At 35.8% G+C, this 19191-nt stretch overlaps 3 pseudogenes; 2 read left to right on the forward strand and 1 right to left on the reverse strand.

The window, feature by feature from the left end:
- The first annotated feature begins 348 nt into the window (after positions 1–348).
- On the forward strand, positions 349–5714 carry LOC120189359 (annotated as a pseudogene).
- Positions 5715–7825: 2111 nt separating this feature from the next.
- On the forward strand, positions 7826–13536 carry LOC120189253 (annotated as a pseudogene).
- A 718-nt stretch (positions 13537–14254) lies between these two features.
- Positions 14255–15001, reverse strand: LOC120189252 (annotated as a pseudogene).
- Positions 15002–19191: the final 4190 nt, after the last annotated feature.

Genomic DNA, 19191 nt, shown 5'->3' on the forward strand with positions numbered 1-19191 from the left:
AATGTTTATTAATAAAATCAACTGCTACGAATGTTAAATTTTACTTTTGCACGACGAAGATCGTAAAAAAGAATTCATTTTGAAAATAATCGTACTTGGAATTTCAAAAACTTTTTGGGACCGAGTGATAAAAAAACCGTTAAAATGAAGGGGGTAATTTCACTTCAAGTACGAGGTATTTACTTATTTCAACGCTGAAAAGATAACACGGCAACTGTACAGTCCGCACGCGCCATAAAATTATATCTTATCAGGAATGCTGACGTGGCGAGAAATTCGACGGCCCCACCGCAACCCAAAAACATTTTCGACAAGAACATCGGGAGTTGGTCTCTGCCTTCCCATCCCCAATCTTCATTTCCTTCCTCTTCCCCCGCCAAACCCTAACCCTAACCCTCAAAATTGAAAAATTCTCCTCCTGTTTTAAATATCCTCTCTCTAACTAAACCAAACCACCCTCAAATTTGCATTTCTTGAATCGATTTCTTGTTTCTTTACGACGCGGGTTCCTTTTAATTTTCAAATAAATATCTTCCATGGCTGCAGTTGAAGGAGCTACGCAATGATCGAATTACTGGGTTTTCGTTTCAATCGTATGGGATTTTGAAATGCCTGAACTTTGAAAAGGAGTCTGTAGAGGCCACGCCAAGTTAGCGCGGGCCGCAGCAGCAGCCTGAAGAAGCGGGAAAGCAAACGAGGAAGGGGAATCGAGGTCGGAAACGTGTTGCTGAGGCTCTTGAGGTGGGTAGGCCGAGGACGAGGTTGGCCGCCTAAAGATTGAAGGAGGAGGACGGCCCTCAAGTCGTTGTAGCTGCAGGTCTGAGAGAGGGTCATAATTGTAATCATCATCAGCTAGTTGTGATTGCGGAGAGAGATAGCGATATTGTGAGGGAGGAGTTGGTGAAAGTTGATAAAGAGAAGGAGGTTGTGATGGGGGGCGATAGCGGTGGGTTGAGTGCTAACAAAGCTGCCGGACGGGAAGAAGAGGGGAATACTGCACCTTTCCGGATAGGGTATGCTTGTGGTTTTGCCTTTTTCATTAATTTTTCTTTGTTTAATGAACGCATTGTTGCCTTTGACGCTTGCTTGTTGGTAGTTTTTATTATGGTTTCAAGTGTTCATATTTTCAATGACAGCACCCTTTCACCTTTTAGTCCTTTGTGTTTTTTGTAATTGCTGTCTGGGGAAAATGTTGAGAGCCAATTAATTCCAGGCTCTTTGTCTGCTAAACTGTGTTAATGAAATCAAGTGATTGATCTTAGTTGAATGAATGTTAACCAACCACCTGTTTTCCCTCCTAATTTCTTTACTGTCTAATGATTGAAAGTTTGAGTCAAAATGAAAAGTCCTTTTTCTCCCTTCTCTTTCTTCTGGTAATTGATATTTTCTAGTTTGTAATATGATTTTTCGTTTTAGTTTGGTTAATGGGATTTTTTTCTTTTAACTTTGCAAGGTTCATGTTGGGGGATCTCCTGTACAAACTAGATAGAAAGCTTGGTAAAGGTGGATTTGGTCAGGTGTTGTTGGAAGACGTGTTAGTGGTGGAAATGAATGTGCAACAGGTTCTGCGGCCAATGGAGGTAAACCATCTTCGACTGTCTCAAGCCATAGAAAGCTACATATAATCCTAACCCTTGATATTAATATAAGTTCTCCTACTATTTATGCATTCTTTAGGTAGCTCTGAAATTTGAGCATAGAAACAGCAAAGGCTGCAGTTATGGTCTCCTTATGAATGGCAAGTTTACAAGTAGGTGGCTGTATTCCTTCCGAGTCTTTTTGAAATATTTCTGAATGTTTTGACTCTAGCTGATAATGAGTGTTGAGTTTTTGGTAAGCAGTGCTCTTGGTGGTAGTCATGGGGTTCCCAAAGTGCACTAAAAGGAAAGCAAGGAGACTATTATGTGATGGTATCCTGCATTGTCTTTTATTTGTGTATCTATCCTAAATCCTTGGCTTAACTTCCATTGTGTATTTTCAGGTTATGGACATATTAGGGCCCAGCTTATGGGATGTTTGGAATTCTTCAGGGCAAACGTAAGTGACCTGTCCTAGTTCAGACTCCACCTCTCTATCCCTGCCCCTCTATTTTGGGTTGCTTATTGCCTTGTTCAGAAATGAGCATCACATATGCTGAAGGCCTTTATTAAGCCCAAGGACCCTCATATATCGAAAAACTTGGAAAAAATTCAATGTACCCATGTCGGACACACGCCTGTATCTGGTACCCCCACCCATGTCAGACAAAATAACAATTGTTTTCAGTTTCTCCATTAGACATCAAAGAAACAAAATTACTCCCTTAGAAAGCGTATGCAAGTTCTTTCCCAAATTCATCACTTTCTTATGGAATATTTGTGCCTTGTAATCCTTCGCATAAACGATGTGATACATGGACTCTAACATGGAATAAGCGCACAAATCTTGGGTATAATTTTTTTTCTCAATTTCACATGTAGGATGTCTGCAGAAATGGTAGCATGTATAGCGGTAGAGTCCTGTCAATCCTAGAAAAGATGCACTCCAAAGGGTATGTGATTTTAAATTACGTTTGGTATGAATTCTAGTTTTCATGAAAGCTCTATAAATCTGTAATATTGGTTTCATCTGATTTTCAACTTTTGATTCGAGTGTTGATCTTATGTGATACAGTTATGTGCATGGGGATGTTAAACCTGAGAATTTTTACTTGGTCAGCCATCTACGCCACAAGAGAAGAAGTTGTTCTTGTCGACCTTGGTTTAGGCAGTATATATATATATATATTTTTTGTCCCTACAATATCACTTTATGCTTTCATTTGAGGCTCTTTCTTATGTTTGATCTACACCACCACATTGCAGCAACAAAGTGGAAAGATAGCAGCAGTGGGCTGCATGTTGATTATGATCAGCGTCCTGATATGTTAGGTGTGTATAATGTTTGTTAGTTGAAGAATGTTATGATAAACTCTTTGCTGATATCATTGTGCTCTGTAATTTTCTATTAATCAGAGGCACTGTTCGATATGCAAGTGTTCATGCACATTTGGGAAGAACTGCTAGTAGAAGAGATGATCTTGAGTCACTTGCATATACACTCATATTTCTACATCGAGGCCGGTTACCATGGCAGGGGTATCAGGTACGGCTGATAATATCATAATGATTTGCACATCAGAGGCTTGTTTCTGCTTTTGTCTATATTGTTTGCTCATTCTTTCTTTACTTTCAAATTAAGGGTGACAACAAATCATTCTTGGTCTGCAAAAAGAAAATAGCTACATCACCTGAAATGCTTTGCTGCTTCTGCCCTCCACACTTAAACAGTTTCTTGAGATTGGGTGAACATGAAATTTGATGAGGAACCAAATTTTCCAAACTAATAACATTATTGAGGGGTGATAGGACCAAATCCAGCTGTAAGGCCGAATAAACACAGATGGTGCTCAAAAGGTATTTATGTGTACTAGTGTTTGTTGTGAAGAAGAGATCATAACTTGTATATAATGATTATTATATGGTTAATATTTTTAAGGTATAAAGACATTAGAAAAATAATAATCATGATTCATGGTTGTTTGGTAGATTATTTATCAGGTAGGCCAAAAGCGAGGTAGGTTGAACGTTGATGAAGAAGATGATCAACCCAAGAGAAGGTTCGACTTGGGTTCCTGCTACACAGTGGATTTCAATCTACATGCAAGACTTCCAATGAAGCAGAGGTATTTGAGTTTTGTCTGCATGTAGACTAATCTTCACTATTTTCTTTCCTGTTTGATGTTTCAATATAAACTGTTTGGCTATCATACAAATAGGTATCATTACAATGTGGCTGATGCAAGGTTGGCCCAACAGTGGAGAAAGGAATGGCAGATGGGCTGTTAATAAGCTGTGTGGCTTCTTGTACCAATCTTTGGGCATTAATTATGGATGCTGGAACCGGTTCACAAGCAAGTTTATGAGCTTTTCTCCTTCCTTCTTACACAAGGTGACCTAGCGCAAGTTGTTATGGTTGATATCTTTTTCATAGTACAACCAAAGTGTTAATATAAAGGAAGACTTAGTCTTCCAAGTATACAGGAGTGGATCATGGATCATGGATCAGTGGGAGAAAAACTATTACATTAGTTCTATTGCTGGTTCTAACAGTGGAAGCTCCCTGTTGTTATGTCCAAAGGTCAGTTAATATTTTGGTTTGTTAAATTGTCTGATGAAATTCTGGTTTTGATGGATAAGTAGATAAGTAAAGGTCAAATCACAAGGTGTTAAGATTAGGCTATTACATTAGTTCTATTGCTGGTTCTAACAGTGGAAGCTCCCTTGTTGTTATGTCCAAAGGTCAGTTAATATTTTGGTTTGTTTAAATTGTCTGATGAAATTCTGGTTTTGATGGAATAAGTAGATAAGTAAAGGTCAAAATCACAAGGTGTTAAGATTAGGTTGGGGGTGGGGAGGAGATATTGAGGTTTTAGTTGCTATGGCGTCTTTTGTTCAATATGTTCAACTGATGCAAGTACCAATTTAGCTCTAAACCTTTTTACAGAAACCAGAATGGTACTTCAATCTAGTGTAGAGTAACGTGTTGATTTTTATCTAAATTTGTACATCTACAGATTTCTGTGATCTGAGCAAACAACTTTGTTTCTCCTCTTTTTTCCTTCCATTTACTTTTATGGCTCAATATTTCTAAATAACAATAACCATTGCAGGCACCCAATACACTCAACAATCGTATAAAGTGAGTGAATCTTTCCCTTTTAAGTGGATAAACAAAAAGTGGAGAGAGGGCTTTTATGTCACTTCGATGGCAACTGCTGGAAGCCGATGGGGTGTTGTTATGTCTCGCAATGCAGGCTTCAGCGATCAGGTTTGATCTCAGTTGCACTGAAAGTATCTGTTCATATTAAACAGAGTTATTCAAGTGGAACCTAAATCTATCATTAAAATTTATTAGTTGTAAAAGGTATTAAAAATCTGTTAACGTGTTTTTCTCATCATGGTTTCACAACACTAAAAACTGCATATTGTTTAGTATGAATTCGTTCTACCCTCTCATCTTCACCTGCTATCTCGTCTAACAATCTTCGACTGTCTTCATAGGTCTGGAGCTTGATTTTCTCTATCCAAGTGAAGGAATCCACAGACGTTGGGATAATGGTTATAGAGTCACATCAACAGCTGCTACTTCGGATCAAGCTGCCCTGATCCTGAGCATCCCTAAGCGCAAACCTGGTGATGAAACTCAAGAAACTTTGCGCACGTCCCAATTTCCCAGCATCATGTTAAGGTAGTATGATCACTGATAGCTGTTCTGCAATATATTTCAACCAATCGGTTCTGATTATGTTCAAATCTATTGATTTCATTAAGCCTGATATCTTATTGATTTCATTTGGGCTTTGTTATTATGCAGGAAAAATGGTCAAAAAACCTCTATCTTGCTTGTCTGTGCTATGGAAGGACTGTATCATGAAATGTGTATGATGGTGGCAATTTTTGCGAGGAAAAAAATAGAGTTTGTTTTCTTCCCCTACATATTATCTCTATCCTTTTCCTTTTGATGTTCCAAGTTTTTTTATTAATCTTGATGTTCCATGTTAAATGTATTTATAGTGGATATTAGGATGCTATATGTCCGAAGTCCTTGTAATATTGAAAGTTGCAATTTAGTCCTAATCTAGTTTAATTTTGTATTGTAATATTCAATTATTTCAGCTTTTACCAGCTGCCGTTGAATATCTTATGCGGCATACACATGGCCCTAACGTGTAATATTTTGTGATATTAAGTAATGATTTGAATTAAAATATATACTATTCTTCAAATATTGTGAACTATTTTTTGGATATTTTTTTAAAAGTTATCAATCCAGTGGGACTGAGTTATTTATGTACTTATTAATATTTATGTACTTATTAACGTAATATCTAAATGGCTCTTCAATATTAATAAAACTTTGTTTTGCCCCCTTTTTATATTTTTGGTTAGTTTAATCCCTTAACTTTCATTTTGTTTACATTTTAAGTCATGTCACAAATTCTAATTAGACCACTTGACATGAAAACGTCTAAATTAACAATACAGACGAAATGAAACTTTAAACTAACTAAAATAAATAAAATATTAAAATGAGAATTTTCTTAAGATAGGTAGGCTAAAGTAAATATTAATCTTCGTATATTATATATATATATATATATATATATATATAAATTCATTGATGTCTCGGGTTCGAGTACCCAAGGGTGTGAGTATTCAATATCAAATGATTGAGAATTGTTTTTTTTTAATATTATTTTATACTTATTCTGAATTAATATAAAAAAAAGTTGAAATGTATATATAAAAAGTTAAAAAGGAAATTACTTGACTAAATTAAGAATATTCAAAAGTTTTACGACTTCATGATAATTTTTAATATAATTTTTTGGATAAGTTGATTTCATTATATGTAAAGAATGCAAAGCGAAGCTACTACAAAAAAATGAGCACCATACAAAAGGCAGGAGTCACTCAACTATACGCCAAATTATATAAAGAGAGGAATTCATCCCATCATCCTAATCTATACATTTGCCAACAGCCTTAATTCTAACAACTTCCCTAATAGACACCATCACTGCTCACACGATTTCCAAAGATCTTTCTACTCCTTTCAATCCAAACGGAAAATAATAAAAGCACTCAGGCAAGTTTAAAAACGAAGGAAATGAGGGATTTACCTTTTAGGTCTTAACAGCCACTACATCTCGAAGTCCCACCCACCTACAGGCCTCTACAAGTCACATATGCCCAAGATGTTCCATCAAATCGTTTTCGAGAAAGCGCAACTAAAGAACAGGTGATTTCTTGTCTTCGTAGCACCATAAAGAACACAAGACTCATTGATCATAATTCTCATTTAAATGAGCTTGTCCCTCGTATTAAGCCTCCCCAAAATGACTAAACAGACAATAATAACATGTTTTAGCACATGGAGTGGAAACCAAACCAATTTATGTCAAGAAACTGTCCTTCTTGAGCCTAATCTTCAACCACAATGCACGAGCATTCATAGAATCCAGATTAACATGGGCAATTAAGAAATGACGGGCTTTATCACGTATAGCAAGAAGCTTTCTCAATCACCAACTCATAAATCTCTTAGGTTCCACATGCCAAAAGTTCTTACCCTTTAAAACATAAGTATGTATCCAAACAACCCATAAAGAGCTCTCATTAATAAGGATTTTCTTTATTAGTTGAAAATGACACGCCTTGTTCCAGCAACCCAGCTCCCTCAAACTAAGGCTTCCTTCAGAGTTAAGGGAGCAGATATGATGTCATTCAACCTTACCTCCAGCAACAGGGGTATCCAAACCCTTCCAAAAGAATCTCATGCAGAACCGATCAATTCTCCTCATCACATCTTTAGGAATTATAAATTGCCTACACCAGTAATTAGTGATGCTGGGCAAATTTAACAAATCAACTCCAACTACTAGCATAGCTCAAATTTCTATTAACCAATGAACAAACATCTCATTACCTAGCTACTAGCTAAGACTATGACAATCTTTTTTCAGGCAATTTCCTATAGTCATCACTTTAATTTTTTTTCTTGACATATTTGAGAAGGACATTAAATTTTTAAAAATATTTAAATTTTTATCACATAATATTTCAATATATAATTTATTTATCTATTTTGAAATGGATATCATATCATCAGATCCTTCGCCTTCTAAGTTCTAATTACAATTTCGATGCTGACGTGGGGGAGATACGGGCCCCACCGCAACCACAAACCCTGAATTCCGTTCGTATATATCAATTATTCGACTTTGAAAGTTTGCTGTCGGTCTCCGCCTCCTCTTCGTTTTCCGTTTGCACGTTCCCTTTGAATTTTCTCTCCAAAATTTCCCCTAAATCCCTAAGCCCTTGATTTGCTTTGAAATTCTTCTTCGTGTTTGGGTCCTCTCTTATAATACTGAAATTTGCTTTGTCCTTTTCAATTTATTGTTTCTTCACGAAACAGGAAATAAAATTCCCCATTTTATTTTGGTTTAATTTCCATGGCTGGCATGGTAGGAGAAAGCATACAATGATTGAATTATTGGCGTTCCGTTTCAATTGTATGGAGTTTACGAAATGCCTGAGCTTCGGAGAGGAGTCTGTAGACGCCGCACGACTTTAGCCCAGCAACAACCGCAACAAGAGCCAAAACAGACGAGGCGGAGGAATCAAGTTCTGAAACGTGGGGCTGCGGCCGCTCAGGTTGGTAGGCCGAGGACTAGGTCGGCGGCGAAAAGACTGAAGGAGGAGAATCAACTTCAGGTGGTAGTAGCTGCGCCCGGTGGAGAGGATCAAGTGATTTTGATTTCTGAGAGGGATAGCGATATCGAGAGGAAGGAGTTACTAAAAGCTGATAAAGCAAAGGAAGCTGGGATGGCTGACGTAGCGGTGGGTTGAGTGCTAACAAGGCTGCTGGAAAGGAAGAGGAGGGAAGTACTGCACCTTTTCCTGAGAGGGTATGCTTGTGCTTTTAGCTTGTCCTTTATTTAATTTATGTTTTCTGAACTGCGCTTTAAAGTATTGTGCTTCTTTGATCCTTTTTGTTGATAGTTGATCCTTTCTTTTATTAATTTATGTTTTCCAAGCTACTCTGTTTTCAATGTTGCAGTCAGTGTGTTAGACAGGAAGGAAAATGAGGGAAAAGAAAAGAGAATTAAACTTGTTTTTTACTTCTTCATTTTGGTACTATACAATAGATGGAAAATGGGCGAATTGGAAAAATTGAGCAAACTTGTAAATGATGGTGATTAATTTTAGTTTAAAAGATATCCTCCACTTATGGAAGGGTTGAATTTTGAGGGAATTAGGGAATGTTCAAGATCTACCTATTTAATTCTTTCTCTTAATTTCTTTACTGTCAAATGTTTAGGGCTTAGGAGTGAGGAAGTGAATAAAACCTTGTCCTTCTACTCTCTTTCTGGTAATTTTTGTTTCGAAGCAGTGCCATATAATTTTAGTCAGTTCAGATAATTAGGTTATTTTCCTTTAACTTCACAAGGTTCAAGTTGGGGGATCTCCTATGTACAAAATAGAGAGAAAGCTCGGTAAAGGTGGATTTGGTCAGGTGTTTGTTGGACGGCGTGTTAGTGGTGGAAATGAACGTGCAACTGGATCTGCTGCCATGGAGGTAAACCATCGTCAACTATCTTAAGCCTATAGAAAATTTTGTATGATATTTCTTCTTTATTAATATTCATTCTGTTACTATTTTTGTTCTTTTTTAGGTAGCTCTGAAATTCGAGCATAGAAACAGCAAAGGATGTAACTATGGTCCTCCATATGAATGGCAAGTTTACAAGTAGGTGGCTCTATCTTACTTTCAAACATTTTTAATCATGACTATGTCTGACGTAGCATGTTGAGCTTGTGGTGAACAGTGCTCTTGGTGGCAGTCATGGAGTTCCCAAAGTACATTACAAAGGAAAGCAAGGAGACTATTATGTGATGGTATGATCTGGAATTTGTCTAGTATTTGTGTATCAATCCCAAATCCATGCTTGACTTCTACTTTCACTTTCAGGTTATGGACATATTAGGGCCCAGCTTATGGGATGTTTGGAATTCTCAGGGCAAGCGTGAGTAACATGTCTTGTTTACCTTGTTAACACTCCCCCGTCCTTGCCCCTTCTCTTTTTTCGTCATTTACTTATTCAGAAATGACAGACACCATTATATACAGGTTTTGCCCATTAGAAACAGCTCGAAGAAACAAAAATAATCCCTTGTTGTTTACCATTTATTTTCCACTAAAAAAATACTCCCTTAACGTTTACCATTTTAGTTTTCCACTGGAAATTGTATACAAGCTTTTTCACCAATAGTATCGTGTTTTATCTTTATGGAATTTTTTCCACCTCGTAATCCTTTTTTATAAACGTTGTGACTGATAGATTATTAAATGGGGTAAGCCACTAATCTGTATTTAAAAATTTTTGTTGTTGATTTCACTTGCAGGATGTCTGCAGAAATGGTAGCTTGTATAACGTCGAGTCTTTATCAATACTAGAGAAGATGCACTCCAAAGGGTTGGTGGTTTTAATTATTTTAGCATGAATGCTAGTTTTCATGGTAGATTTATAAATTTATGGTATAAGTTTTCAACCTTTTTTTTATTGTTGATCCTATGAAATACCAGTTATGTGCATGGGGATGTTAAGCCCGAGAACTTTCTACTGGGTCAACCATCTACACCACAAGAAAAGAAATTGTTTCTTGTCGACCTTGGACTAGGCGAGTAAATTTCATTTTATCCCTACAATATCTCTTTTAACTTTCATTTTAGTTTCTTTTCTTATGTTTTGTCTACTCCATGACATCACAGCAACAAAGTGGAGAGATAGCAGCAGGGCTGCATGTCGATGATCAACGTCCTGATATGTTTAGGTGTGTATATTTTTTGTCTAGTTGGAGACTTGTGCATAATCAACTATTTTGCTGAAATAGTGTTCTCTAATTTTGGTATTCACCAGAGGAACTGTTCGATATGCAAGTGTTCATGCTCATTTGGGAAGAACTGCCAGCAGAAGAGATGATCTTGAGTCTCTTGCATATACTCTCATATTCCTCCATCGAGGTCGATTACCATGGCAGGGCTATCAGGTATGGTTGATATCATCACAGTGAATTGCCTATCAAAAACATTTTAGTACCTGGCATCTGTAATCTATGTTGTTTTCTCATTCTTTCTTTGACATTCTAAATCAAGGGTGACAACAAATCGTTCTTAGTCTGCAAAAAGAAAATGGCTACGTCCCCTGAAATGCTTTGCTGCTTCTGTCCTCCACCACTAAAACAATTTCTTGAAACTGTGGTGAATATGAAATTTGACGAGGAACCCAACTACTCCAAACTAATATCCTTATTTGAGGGCTTAATAGGACCAAATCCAGCTATAAGACCAATAAATACCGATGGTGCTCAAAAGGTATTTACTTGCACTAGACTACTTGTATTTATTGTCACAAATGTCGCTTGTGGTACTTCAATTTTTTTTAAAAAAATAATAACTATAAAGAATACTGATTTTAAACTCCTTTTGTCAATGCATAAAACTAGGTTGCATGCAAAATATATATATAAAAATAAAAATAGAGGCTAATTTATATGTATTCAATGTAAATGCATATTTATGCTACCTGGATTAAAAGATCTTGGGGGGACGAGACCAATGTTTCCCTGGCTCTCACTATCATCTGCATTGAAGACCGGTAATAATAATCATGAATATTTGGTAGATTATTTATCAAGTAGGCCAAAGCGAGGTAGGCTGAATATGGATGAAGAAGATGATCAACCCAGGAAGAAGGTTCGTCTTGGTGTTCCTGCTACACAGTGGATTTCAGTGTACAATGCAAGACCTCCAATGAAGCAGAGGTATTTTGGAGTAGTTTCCGTTTTCATTGCCCCTGTTTTCTTATTGGGCACGTTTGATTTTTCAATTTAATTGTTTGTTATCATCCAATTAGGTATCATTACAATGTGGCTGATGCAAGGTTGTCCCAACATGTGGAGAAAGGAATTGCAGATGGTCTGCTAATAAGCTGTGTGGCATCTTGTACCAATCTTTGGGCATTAATTATGGATGCTGGGACTGGTTTTACAAGCCAAGTTTATGAGCTTTCACCTTCCTTCTTACGCAAGGTTACCTCTTATTGCATATTGTTATGATTGCTATGTCATTTTAAAAAAAAAATCGTATTATAAGTAAAACATTAATGTTAATGTCTTACTCTTCCGCATATACAGGAATGGATCATGGATCAGTGGGAGAAAAACTATTATATTAGTTCTATTGCTGGTTCAAACAATGGAAGTTCCCTTGTTGTCATGTCCAAAGGTCGGTTCATATTCTGGTTTGTCTAAATTGTCTAATGAAGTTCTGGTTTTAATGTTAAAGGAGCACTAAAATAAAACTCTTAAGATGATTGGGGTGGGGAATAGAGTATATTGAGGATTTTGTTGATCCATCTTTTCTTTGACATAGATACTCCTTCCTGGTTTGTTCTGATATATTTTCAGCAATTTAGGAATCGACATAGGAACCAACTTTCTCAATCATGATTTGGTTTCTTCTCTTCACTTTTCTCCTAGGTTTGAAATCGTATAGTTTTAGGCGTTTGCCGGAAACTGAGGGAATCAACTAGATGACATTCTCATAACATGGGTAGATAAAAAGATGCATCCTGATGCAAGAAACTGATACATTCTATAACTTATCTCAAAATCATTTACAGAAATGAAGATGGGTTTCTTTTATCGAAGTTTATACTTCTAGAGGCCTTATAAAATTTAAGCAAACCACTTTTTATGTTTTTCTATTTATTTCAATGGCTCAGGGTTTCTTAATCATGATAATCTCTTCAGGTACCCAATACACCCAACAATCTTATAAAGTAAGCGAATCTTTCCCCTTTAAGTGGATAAACAAAAGTGGAGAGAGGGCTTTTTTGTCACCTCGATGACTACTGCTGGGAGCCGATGGGCTGTTGTTATGTCTCGTAATGCAGGCTTCAGTGACCAGGTTTAATCTTAGTTGCACTTGTTTGAGTTCATCCATCCATTCTCATCTGTGCTATTAACTATTGTCAACCGGTTTTGTAGGTTGTGGAACTTGATTTCCTCTATCCAAGTGAAGGAATACACAGACGTTGGGATAGTGGTTATAGAATCACATCGACAGCTGCAACTTCGGATCAAGCTGCTCTAATCTTGAGCATTCCTAAGCGCAAACCTGGTGACGAAACTCAAGAAACGTTACGCACATCTCAATTTCCCAGCACACATGTTAAGGTAATGCTCTCTTTGCTTCCTAAGTCGTATATCCCATGCATATAACTTGCTTACCATCTACATGTTTGAGAAGTTAATACGCTTTTTAGGGCAATGCAAAGTTAAATTGATTCTCGTGAATTTTGTTGCTATGTGTCCAACGTACGTAGGCAGGGAGGGCACAGGGAGGGGCTGGTCAGTTTTTTGGCCGCCATGTTTGGTGATGTTCATCCCGCCTTGACCCGACCCAAATAATTTTTGTCCCATTTTTATTTGGCAAGATAGAGAGCTACATGAAAAATAATATATAAAGGGACATTATAATAATTATATCTAAATATATATATAGAGAGAGAGGGCTCTCATTCACAAAATCAACCCGCCTGATCTGCCCCCGAATCCGAATTAAGAAAACTCTGATCCTATAAGATGGGGTTTGGGTATGTTGTCAATCCCATATGTAGGTATGTATTTGTTCTGATGTGGATTTTGTCTATACTGTGTAGGAAAATGGGCAAAAAATCTGTATCTTGCATGTCTATGCTATGGAAGGACTGTATCATGAAATCGATAACAGTGGCGTCGGTTTTCTTCCCTATCTATTATCTGTTCTCTTTTGACATTTGCTTGTATTGCAATTTGGTCCTCTAATCTAGTTCTGTATTTTGAAACACTCCGTACTAGTTGCTGTTAAATGTGATGTGTAATATATATATATATAATATTGGTACAATCAAAGCTAATGGTTTTTCAGGAAATGTACTCTAGACTTGAAATCCAACTCTCGTAATGTCCAACTACAGTAAGTTATTGACACAAAAACATGTACGTTTGCCCTACCAAATACGTACAAATCTTGAGTTGGGTTTATGTAGTCAGTTAGTGATGAAACGTATTCTTTATTATTTTTTCTTTTTTAATTTAATAAAACAGTAAATAAAATAGTTAACAGACCAGTAATATAATTTTATTATGACCCTAACATAATGATCACCGGTTCTCTTATTTTGCCTCGTCACCTAAAATTAAAAACAAAGTATGTAACCGAATTATTTCTTTTGTAAAGAGATATCTGAAGGAGAAACGAGTCTTTTTTTCTCATCTCTCATTCGATTTATTTTTCTTCCAATGAGAAAAAGAATTATTATCTTCGATTTTATCCTCCATATTAAAAGAGGTAAATTATAACTAATCGATCAATTTATAGTTATTGTTAATCTATTAAACAATTTTAAATCAATATCTCATCCATTGTGCATCAATAACATTCATACATAAACTTTGTTATATTTGCATCCTGAAAATTATTATTTTTTGAATAAATGATATTATACTTATATTACTCGGTCCATAAATCAAGGTATATTGCTTAATCTTTTTTTTTGTGTATTATATAATAACAATGTTAAGCGAATTAAATATGCATTCACAATATGAAGAACTGGCCATTATGAAAGTATGAAATGCAATTATTAAGACTGGACGATATGACAACAACGTAAAGCAAATGGTTCAAAGATTCAATAATACAACACGTAACAATTATACTCCACAACCGCATCGCCCGTCGTCATGTTAAATGTATGAGTTCTTGCCTGAACGTAGCCTCTGGCGAACCGGAACAGCCCGCTCCTCCGATCACCGGCATCTCTCTCATTTTGTTGAAAACCGCATTCCTTCCCAGAATCGTAATGGTGCTACCGTTGTATTTCCCTTGCGTGAAAGCGAAGTTCATCGACATCAACAGTCCTATTTCTTCTTGCGATGAGAGTGTGTAGAACCCTTGTGCCCTCCCCACCGCTTTCGAGCTTAACTCCGGACCTAGCGTTAATGGATCGTCGATCACGTTGATCGTTCCAAACCCCGTCATCGACGTGTTCGAGGATCGAACCACTGAGATGGATGTAGCGTTATTACCGCTCATGATGTCGTGCCAATAAAGACGGAAATGGCTTAACTTTTCTTTCTTTAAGTTCAACAACTTTGGGTCGAGGCTTCTCACGAAACCGTGATCGTCATTACCGTCGTCTCGGGCGCATCGGACGATGCCCGAGGAAGACAAAATGAAGAACAAGATGAGAAGAACCCGCACCATGTTCTGCTCTGTTCTAGGGTTTTGGCACAAGAGCTTGGCGATGACTGATATGTGCCAATGGAGGCTTGGTATTTAATATAATGTCTCAGGGCAGTAGGTATAACTCAAGAACTATTCAAAGAAAAAAAAGGCTAACTTTAGAGAAAGGATCAAATACCGATGGACGTAGCGTTTTTGTTCCAATATTGATATATTTAGTGTGTTTCGGTTTATCGTTTTAGATTGATCAATATTTTAGAATATTTTTATTATAAATAGAAAACTATATATATATATATATATATATATATATATATATATATTAAATAGGAATGAGTACAGGAGTTGGATCTGATGGGATCTAATTTAATCTGATCTTGTAAGATTGAATTCTTTTTTAAAAATTTAATTTCGGATCAAAATTTTTTTAAGAGTAAAATCAGATTCGGATTTAAGATAAAAAAATTATGTTCAACTCAAGATAATAATATAATTATCTTTTACATCTTTAAAGACAATTATAATAATACTCCTCTATTTATATTCTTTTTTCAATTAGGTTCATATTTTACCTATAAAAATGATGTTTTTTTTACATATACTTGAACCGGCTTAGGTCGGGTGTGGATTTTTACTCAAGAAATGAGTTAGGTTTTAGGTCAAGTGTAGTCTCATAAAACTCGAGTTAGGTTGAATGATGAGTGGAGGGTTAGAATACTCTAGTTGAGTTTGGGTCCACCAAAACTCAATTGGACCCAATCTGTGTCTATCCCTACATATATATATTATATGTAAATACAATTTTTAAAATTGTTAATTAAATTCAATAACTTAATTAAATACTTTTATTTTATTTTTAAAAGTAATTATAAACAAATAAAATAGTTAAGATAAAAATATTATGTATCAAAATGTATAAATCGGAAAGGATTTAAACTATCTGATATCATTATGAAATCGAAACGGTACCAACTACTATAACTTAAAAGGTTTTTAATTATGGCTGTAATTTCTTTCAAGGAAAAAATAAATTTGAATGTAGGGTAAACTACTTATTTATCATATAATTATCACTTTGGTTCTGTTTTAGTCATATAACTATTTTTTTCAAAATCATACATAATATTACGATTTGGTCACCGCATGTTCAAATAAAATAGAACTATCGACTGACGTGATATTTTTTCAATGATGATGTATCTTATGGTGACATATTAGCATTATCTTTAATTTTGTACGATGAGTAACCAAAACATAATGTTAACTATGATTTTAAAAAAAAAGTTAAAGTTGATTGACTAAATATGTTGTTTACCCTAGAATGTATTTAGTGCCAAACGTTGAAATATAATTGCAAAGGAATATTAATTTAACCTTGCAATGTAATTTTCCCTTTTGAAGGTGGGTTCCATTTAAGAGAACATTAATTTAACCTTTTAGATATAAGTTTGGTTTTAAGGTAAAGCATCATTTCATTATAACATTCTAGATTTGATGTACTCTATGATCTCTGCATATATTTCTTAAGGTAACTTATATTATTGGTCACCGTAAATGCATTTATAGCTCTCTTATTTTGATTATCGTGTTATTATTATCCAATAATTACTGACATTATATTTTATTTATTTATTTATTTATCAGTCATTAAATATTTAATAAAAAAAAAGTGATACAATTTAATATAAAAATAATTATAATCTCAAGCTTTTTTTATATTAATGATAATGATGTTTATCCTTTATCATTGACGATAGTATTTAGAGAAAATCGCCTCAGTGACCAAAAAAAAGTTATAATATACGATTTTAACCAACTTTTTTTGGATTTGCCAAAATGACCAACAAAATCGCAACGCGAAATAAAAATCGCAACGCGATCCCCAGAATCGCAAATCAGTGTCCAAAATCGCAACGCGATTCTTGAAAATCGCAATGCGATAGTCAAATTCGCATTGCGATTTTACAAAATCGCAACGCGAATATGAAAATCGCAACGCGAACACATAAATCGCAATGCGTATCCGTAAATCGCAACGTGTATCCGTAAATCGCAACGCGTTTCCGTATATCGCAACGCGTATCCGTAAATCGCAACGATAATCCGTAAATCGCAACGAGAATCTGTAAATCGCAACGATAATCCGTAAATCGCAACGAGAATCTGTAAATCACAACACTGAAATTTTGGGTATATAACACTGAAATCATAAACTAAATCCCTAAATCGCAACTCATTCCATCTCCATCTATCACTCTCTCCGGCGACATCCGTTCCTATATCCAACGACATCATTCCCAATCCGGCAACAGGTTTTAGTTTCGCAGCTCGTCTGTTTAGTAAATTAATTTACAACCATGAAATCATCTAATGTTGATCATGTTTGGATAGATTTGTGTTTTGGAGGGTCATGGGATAATGTTCATGGTGTTTTACAATATATGCCTTTACCCATGAATCTTCAACTAAAATTGTCTTTACAAAAGTTAACTTATGAAACTCTAATGCTACGTGTTTCAAATAAATGAATTTAGAGCCCCTAAGTGGATTTAGGCTATCTTATCAGAGAAATGGTAAAGTTTATTTGTTAACCGACAATGAAGATGTTGAACGATTCATTGCTTACATTAGGGTTTCACAAGATGATGTTACATTGTATGTTGTTGAACCTAGAAGTAGTATTGTTGGGTCAGTAGCGGGTAGTAATCACTAAGTTTTTCTCAAAACCCACAACCTTTCTCTAATCCAAATCCCAATCAACTTTCAGCACCAAATTCCGGTTTTCGTATTGACCAGTTAGACGATGATGAGCCAACAGAAAAAATTGTGAGTACTAGTCAGTATTCGAAATTTGGTCTTGGTCAATATCCGGACTTTGATATTGGTCAATACACGGATTTTGATGATGTTTCAGAAGAAGAAACAGACCATGCGTGTAATGATATTGATATTGGTCAATACCCGAATTTTGATGATGAAACAGCCGTTGCCGAAGAATGTAATGTTGATGATAATGAGGAGGAAGTTACGACTGTGAATGAACATGTTGAACATCCATTCTGTAATTCATATAATCCTGAAGAAGAAAAAGAAGAAGAAAAAGTCCCCGAAGAAAAGAAAATGCCACGGGCGTATAACTGGAATATGCCAGAATTACTTCAGATACCGGAAGAAGAGTTGATAAAGAAAGCAGTTGATTGTTACACAAAAGTTATTCGTATCAAGAAAGATGATTGTTTTGATACAAAGGAAGACTTGAAGATAGCTTTATATACGAAATGTGGAAGATGGCTATCAACTAAAAGTTAACAAATCAAGCAAAGATCGTTTCGAAACAAGGTGTATGATTGACAAAAACTGTACGTGGCGTATGATTGCAAAGAGAATAAAAGATTGCAAAATGTTTCAAGTTAGGACTTTTATTGATAAACATACATGTTCAAGAACCCAAGTTTTTCCTCACCATAGACAGGCAAACAAAAAGGTGTTGGGTGGTTTTCTGGCTGAGTTAATGTTTTTGAATGGCAGGGTATATCGGGGACATGAAATTATGACTGACATGAATGCTCGGTTCAAGATTAGTATATCATATTCTCAAGCTTGGAGAGCCAAATGTTATGCCTTGGAATTGTTGAGGGGGTCGCCAGAAGCATCGTTTGCCCAACTGCCGGCTTATTGTCACAATTTAAAGCTGAAAAATCCTGGGTCGGTAACTCATATCAAAACAGATAGAGATGGACGCTTTGAGTTGCTGTTTATCGCCATTGGTGCTACGGTTAGTAAATCAATATAATTTTGTTGACTCATTTTTGTTAGTTACATGCATTTCACATTTAAATGATTATATTTCTTGTGTATATTATTTTGTAGATTCGTTCGTTTATTACTTGCATGCGCCCAGTTATTATAGTTGACGGAGCACATTTGAAAGGTCGATACCTTGGAGTAAACTTATTAGCAGTAGCCATGGATGCTAACAATGGGATATTGCCAATAGCTTACGGGGTTGGCAAATCTGAAACCTCTGATTCATGGACATGGTTTATGGGCATCTTAGGGATTGCATAGGTCCTATTAGCAATCTGACAATCATATCCGATAGGGCAAACTCAATTGACAACGCTGTTAGAAGGTGTTTCCCAGATGCTTTTCATGGACTTTGTGGTGTTCATTTGTATAGAAATCTAAAATCAAGGTCTGCTGGTATAAAAAAGCACAAATGGACATACTGGAAGGCTGTAAAAATCGGGAAGTGGATTTCAATAAGCATATAAATTGTTTAAGACGTGTTTTGCCTCAGTGTGCTCAAACACT

This window comes from Hibiscus syriacus, unplaced genomic scaffold (genome assembly GCF_006381635.1).
Source record: "Hibiscus syriacus cultivar Baekdansim isolate YM2019G1 unplaced genomic scaffold, ASM638163v2 tig00116954_pilon, whole genome shotgun sequence".
Classification (NCBI taxonomy): Eukaryota; Viridiplantae; Streptophyta; class Magnoliopsida; order Malvales; family Malvaceae; genus Hibiscus; species Hibiscus syriacus.